We start from the raw sequence: 6000 nt of genomic DNA on the forward strand, positions 1-6000 counted from the left end.
GGCTCCATCTTATATTCAAGATTTTATTGTTCCATATTTTCTTAACAGAGCACTTCATGCTTAGACTGCAGGTTTACTTACAGTTCCTAGAGTTTCCAAAAGCAGAATTGGAGGAAGATCTTTCAGTTATCAGGCTCCTCTCTTGTGGAATCAACTTCCAGTTTCTGTCCGTGAGGCTGACACATTGTCCAGTTTTCAGACTGGGCTGAAGACTTTCCTTTTTGATAAATCTTATAATTAAGGTTGGCTTCAGTGTCAGAGATTCTTTATTGTCGTTCCACCACATGCGGTACATGTAGTGCGAATGAAATTATGTTCACAGGGTCCCAGTTACATCCAACAATAAAAATGCAAAAGAAAAACAGTAATGACATCTAAGATATGAACTAAGAAAAACATCAGCTAAAAATACACTAAGCACTAATAGCACAAAAACATTACGTCAAACAGCAGCATGACCATGAGCATGAGTCTGTGTGAGCAGATGAGCATACATGAACACATCAACATGAAACAGATCAGCAGCAACATGAAACAGATCAGCAGCAACAGGATGTGATTTTTTCACAGTGACTATCCTGATTAGAGATTCATGAGTCTAACAGCCTCAGGGAAGAAGCTGTTCCTCAGTCTAGTGGTTCTACACTTAATGCTCCTCAACCTCCTTCCTGAGGGGAGTGGGGCAAAAAGTGTGTGTGCTGGGTGAGTGGGGTCCTTCATGATGCAGGTGTCCCTCTTCCTGCATTTGGAGGTGTAGATGTCTGTGATGGTGGGGAGACTGACTCCAACAGACTTCTGTGCAGCCTTCACCACTCTCTGCAAAGCTTTTCTTTCTGCAGCTGTGCAGCCTCCATGCCACACATTGATGCTGGAGCACAGGATGCTCTCCACTGCACACCTGTAGAAGGAGCTGAGGACTGTTGCTCCAGCTGAGGTTGTCATTCATGTTTACACCCAAGTACTTGTAGCTGGAGACCACTTCCACTGCAGATCATCTTATGTTCAGGGGGGTGTAGGTGTTTTTGTTCCTTCTGAAGTCCACAATCATCTCCTTTGTCTTCTTCACATTGATGTGAAGGTTATTCTCTTTGCACCAGCTCTCCAGGTGTTCTACCTCTTGCCTGTAGCTGGACTCATCATTGTTTGTGATGCATCCCACCACCGCTGTATCATCTGCAAACTTTACAATGTGACAGCCTGGATGGGTAGCTGCACAATCATAGGTGAGCTGAGTAAACAGGAGGGGGCTCAACACACATCCCTGAGGAGAGCCAGTGCTGAGGGTTGTGGTGCAGGAGAAGTTGTGGATCCTCACTGACTGAGGTGTTAAGAAGTCTAGTACCCAGTTGCAAATGGAGGAACTTAGTCCTAGTGTGGATAGTTTGTCCATCAGGGTTTGGGGGATCATGGTGTTGAAGGCGGATGTGAAGTCCACAAAGAGCATACGGACGTAAGAGTTTTTCTGCTCCAGGTGGTTGAGCGCAGTGTGGACCACAGAGGAGATGGCATCCTCTGTTGATCGGTTCTCACGGTATGCATACTGATGAGGGTCCTCGTTGATGTTGATGGTTGTTTTGATGTGAGTCATGACCAGTTTTTCGAAGCATTTAGCGACAATCGGGGTGAGGGCCACTGGCCAATAGTCATTCAGACCAGTCACTGTAGAGCTTTTTGGGACTGGGATGATGGTGATAGTCTTCAGGCAGGTAGGAACTGTCTCCAGTGTAAGTGAGGTGTTAAAGATGTCTGCCAGCACCTCGCAGAGCTGATCGGCACATTCTTTCAACTCTTTTCCGGGGATGTTGTCTGGGCCGGTTGCTTTGTGCAGATTAATCCTCCTGAAGTACTCCTTACTTCAGCTGAGGTCACGCTGAGATGTTCTTCATCCGGTGGTGGGGTGAGTCTGGTGCTGGTTTGTTCGGGCTTGTCATGCTGTCTTAAGTTTAGACTACTGGAGGACAAAATGACCTCATTTCCTTAAATTGTTAAAATTTAATAGTTTTCATTTGATACTATCATGTGATTCTTGACCTGCCATTGTGTATCTGTTCCTACCAAACCCAGCCGGTTGAAACAGATGACCGCTTGTCCTGAGTCTGGTTCTGCTAAAGGTTTCTTCCTCATGAGGGAGTTTTTCCTTTCACTGTCGCCTTCATTCTTGCTCGAGATGAGAGTTCTGTGATGGAGTTAAACTCAAAGCAGTCTGCTCCTCAGATAAATAATGTTAAATTATTATTTTATATATGAATGTTTCTGTTCAGTGCCCTGAGACGACTTCTGTTGTGACTTGGAGATATATAAATAAACTGAATTGAACTGAAGTTCGACACAAGAAGTCAGGACTCTCTCCTTCTCCTTTTATTCCCACAGTGTGAAGCTGCTCCTTCCCTCCGGCCACAGACTTTCAGCTCAGAATGACCCGTCCGGACCCACCCAGTGGTCTCTGTGTTCAGTGGGTTCAGCCCAACAGGCCAGGATGATTTTTCCTGTGACGTTGGTGCAGAAAGGAAGTCAGCCAGTCCTGCTTTTGTTGTGATAGCAAGCTTTGAGTTTACAGCTGTTCTTAAAACCCCCACACAACTTGTGCTTTGCTGCCTTTTCCTCACAAGTCGTGCATATTTTTCTGCTGTGGTTCTTCTTGTGCACGCTTGTATGAGCCATTTTAAATGACTCACACTGAAACCTGGTGCACTGCTCTGCTCTGGTGGGTTATTGGTGGCCCGAGCAGGATGATGACGTCAGTTTCAGCCCAACTCAATGTTTAGACTCCGAGAAGCAGCTACAAACTGCAGCGCTGCTGCTGAAGAAGTTCAAGTATCTGACAAATGGTTCAGATCTTATGTGGGATTCTGTGTAGATGTGCAAACCTCTTACTTGTGGGAGATACAAATATAAAAAGAAAGTCAACCCTCTTTTATAAGACACAACATACCAGGACAAAATAAAAATAGTCTCGTTCTGACATGTGGATCTAACCTCAAAGGTACCAAAAAAAAAAAGATCCCACCTTGTCGTTTATTAAACTAAATGAAAAGCTGTGTGTGAAAAACCGAGTTCAGCCCATGACCCAGCATCTCGTAGAACCTCCTTCAGCCATGACAACTCTCAGAAGAGGTTTTCTGACTTTAGTGGACTCTCTTTGTTGTGGAGGAATTTTGGCCCATTCTTATTGAATAGTAAATGGACTGTACTTATATAGCGCCTTTCTACATATTTTATAAGCAGTGGTGGGATGTAACGACGTACAAGTACTTCGTTACTGTACTTAAGTACATTTTTCATGTATCTGTACATTACTTAAGTAGAGTTGAATAAAAACATGTATTATCTGCAGCATTGTTCATTAAAATGACTCAACACTATTAATGTATTACAGAAAATATACATATGGTAGATACACTTAATGATATTGTAGACCATTGCATTAGGATTCAGTAAGTACTTTTACTTCAATACTTTTAAGTATTTTTAAAAGCAAGAACTTACTTACTTTTACTTAAGTAAAACAAATGTGGTACATCTACTTTTACTCCAGTACATTTTTGTCTGTTTATTTGTACTTTTACTTAAGTACAGTGTTTGAGTACTTTCTCACCACTGCTTATCAAGACACTCAAAGCTCTTTACAACAATCTGTGCCTCGTTTATCCGTTCATACAGCACTCTACTAGATCTCTACAAAGAATATTCAGTGCTTTATCACATTCATGGCAATGATGGGTTCAGTGTCTTGCCCAGGGACACTTCAGCATGTGCTTGTGGAATCAAACCTCCAACTCTCCCATTGGAGGACGACTGCTCGAACCACTCAGCCACAGCCGCCCCTTCTTTCCATCGAGATGTTTGTCATTTCTTTCTGCACAGCTCTAAAGTCACAGCATTTAAATCAGGTCGACTACATCGCTGCAGAGCCTTGACTCTTCTGGTTTTGACCCGTTCTGTTGTAGATCTGCTGCTCTGTTCATCGTTCAGGACTCGGTTTGGTCCAAACATCACGGCCTCACATTCGACTCTAGAAAACTGGTCTACAGAGGAGTTCACGGTCCGTTGTGGTCATCGGGCAAAACCAAATCCGCATTTTCTTTTTTTACTCAATTTTATAACTTTATTTTATAAACTCCATCAGTTCACTTTACAAGATCGTTTTAGCAGAAATATTATAATTATCTTGCAGAAAGTGCATTGGATGTGGAGACTGCTGAAACCTATTCACTCTCGTAAAATAACCACATGCCCATTTATGAATGGTGAAACTGGTCCAACATAAAGGATTTGAAAACAGCGTTTACATGAACTGCTATTAAGTCTTTAAACGTGAATCGTTCTAACATGTGACAGAAAACAGGCGGCTCAAATTAAAGTTCCCACTTAGACTAGTTCTTGGCCAAGAACTACTTCCTGTTGGGGTTTGTGCCGATCCAAACCCACATTCTGACCCTCGGCTAGAAAGTGAAGTTGGCCACAGAGCAGCTAGCATGAGACGTTAACCGAAGCCAGTTTTGTTTTGGTCTGCGTTTTTGTGTAAGTAAAAATGGGACCAATGGTGATTGAGGCACACGAACTACAGAAAGATGTCGTATTTTTGTCTTTCTGTTGGAAATGTATGGCAAGCCTGCGTTTGTCGAACTCCAGCTCCAGCAGCTTCCAGTTTGCCGAGCGGTGAACTTGCTTTGAGCTCCTAATGAAGAGAAATGGGAAGAACGCATAAATGTTGGAAGTGTTTCTTTATTCACAACCTTCATGTTTCAGGGAAACTACCTCCCCGTCTGCAGCCCACTGCTGCTGGGTCGGCACGCTGGCTGTTCTCCAAGCCTGCAAAAGAATTTTAACTCAGAGTAGATCTAAAACCTAAAACCATGCATAGTTTTCATGACCATTTCCCAGCTTTATAATTTAATTTTATTTGCTACATCGTGCAAACAGATGCAGATCTACAAGTCTGGCCTCAGATCGCTGCGCAAAGTGTAATTTACACGGTCTGTTCTGTGGAATGTGCAAATTCGTTCACCAGAGCCGACCATCTAATTATGATCAACGCGCCAAAGGGAGCGCACAAAAAGTTTTTCCTTTTGTGTTGCAGCCAGACAGACCTTTGTGCAAGTCTGCACAGTAAAATGCACATTTAAAAAAATAGTATTCCCAAGACAATATTTTTCTTAGAGGTCAGGAAGTAAAAAAGCTTTGTTGGCTAAAAATTTGCTATGGTTCATGGGGGTTTTCTGGCAAAAATAAACACAGGAAGAGAGCGTTTGGGACCAATTTGATTAGGCAGAAATGCTGCATATTTGAATTTAAGTTATGTCCATATGGAAACATAAACATCCTGATCCTCTCACCCTCCAGCTGGCTCTAGTTCATCTCAGGCTGAAGTGGACATTGTTTAACAGATAAATGAAAGTTTAATATTTATGTGCTCGTCAATGATTACGACCCGGCTCACTCAAACTGTGTTTATCAAAACGCACAACTGCACCAGTAAAATTCAAGTTATTGTCTTACCTGGAGTAGAAAACAACCAGTCTGCCTCAAGTTTAAAGAAACAGGAGCAATTGCTGCTAGTTGAAGCTAAACCTCTGCTCAAATGTGCTAAATTATGCTCATTTAAAGGACGGATATGGCAAGCCACTTTAACATAAAATCCATTAGTCTGATTATATATTTACATTCTAGATTTCTAAAAAATGAGTTTAGACTAAGAACAACTATACTTTGACTATCCAGAATGCTAATTTAAAATATCTGTATTTACATTCTGATTAGTCAGAATAACAATTCAAGATCTCTTAAAAGGAATTTTGATTAGTCAAAATGTAATTCAAGATATCTGAAATGACGTCACCTGATTCGTCTTTTGAAGGGTCAAACATCTGTAATTACAATTCAAGACATCTCGAACGTAATTATGACTAGTCAGAATGACATTTTTAAACATCTTGAATTAAGAAATTACAAGTAGAGATATCTAGAACTGTACTTTTGACTGGTCAAAATTAACTTAGA

The sequence above is a fragment of the Nematolebias whitei genome, chromosome 15 (genome assembly GCF_014905685.2).
Source record: "Nematolebias whitei isolate Nwh7 chromosome 15, NemWhi1, whole genome shotgun sequence".
Lineage (NCBI taxonomy): Eukaryota > Metazoa > Chordata > Actinopteri > Cyprinodontiformes > Rivulidae > Nematolebias > Nematolebias whitei.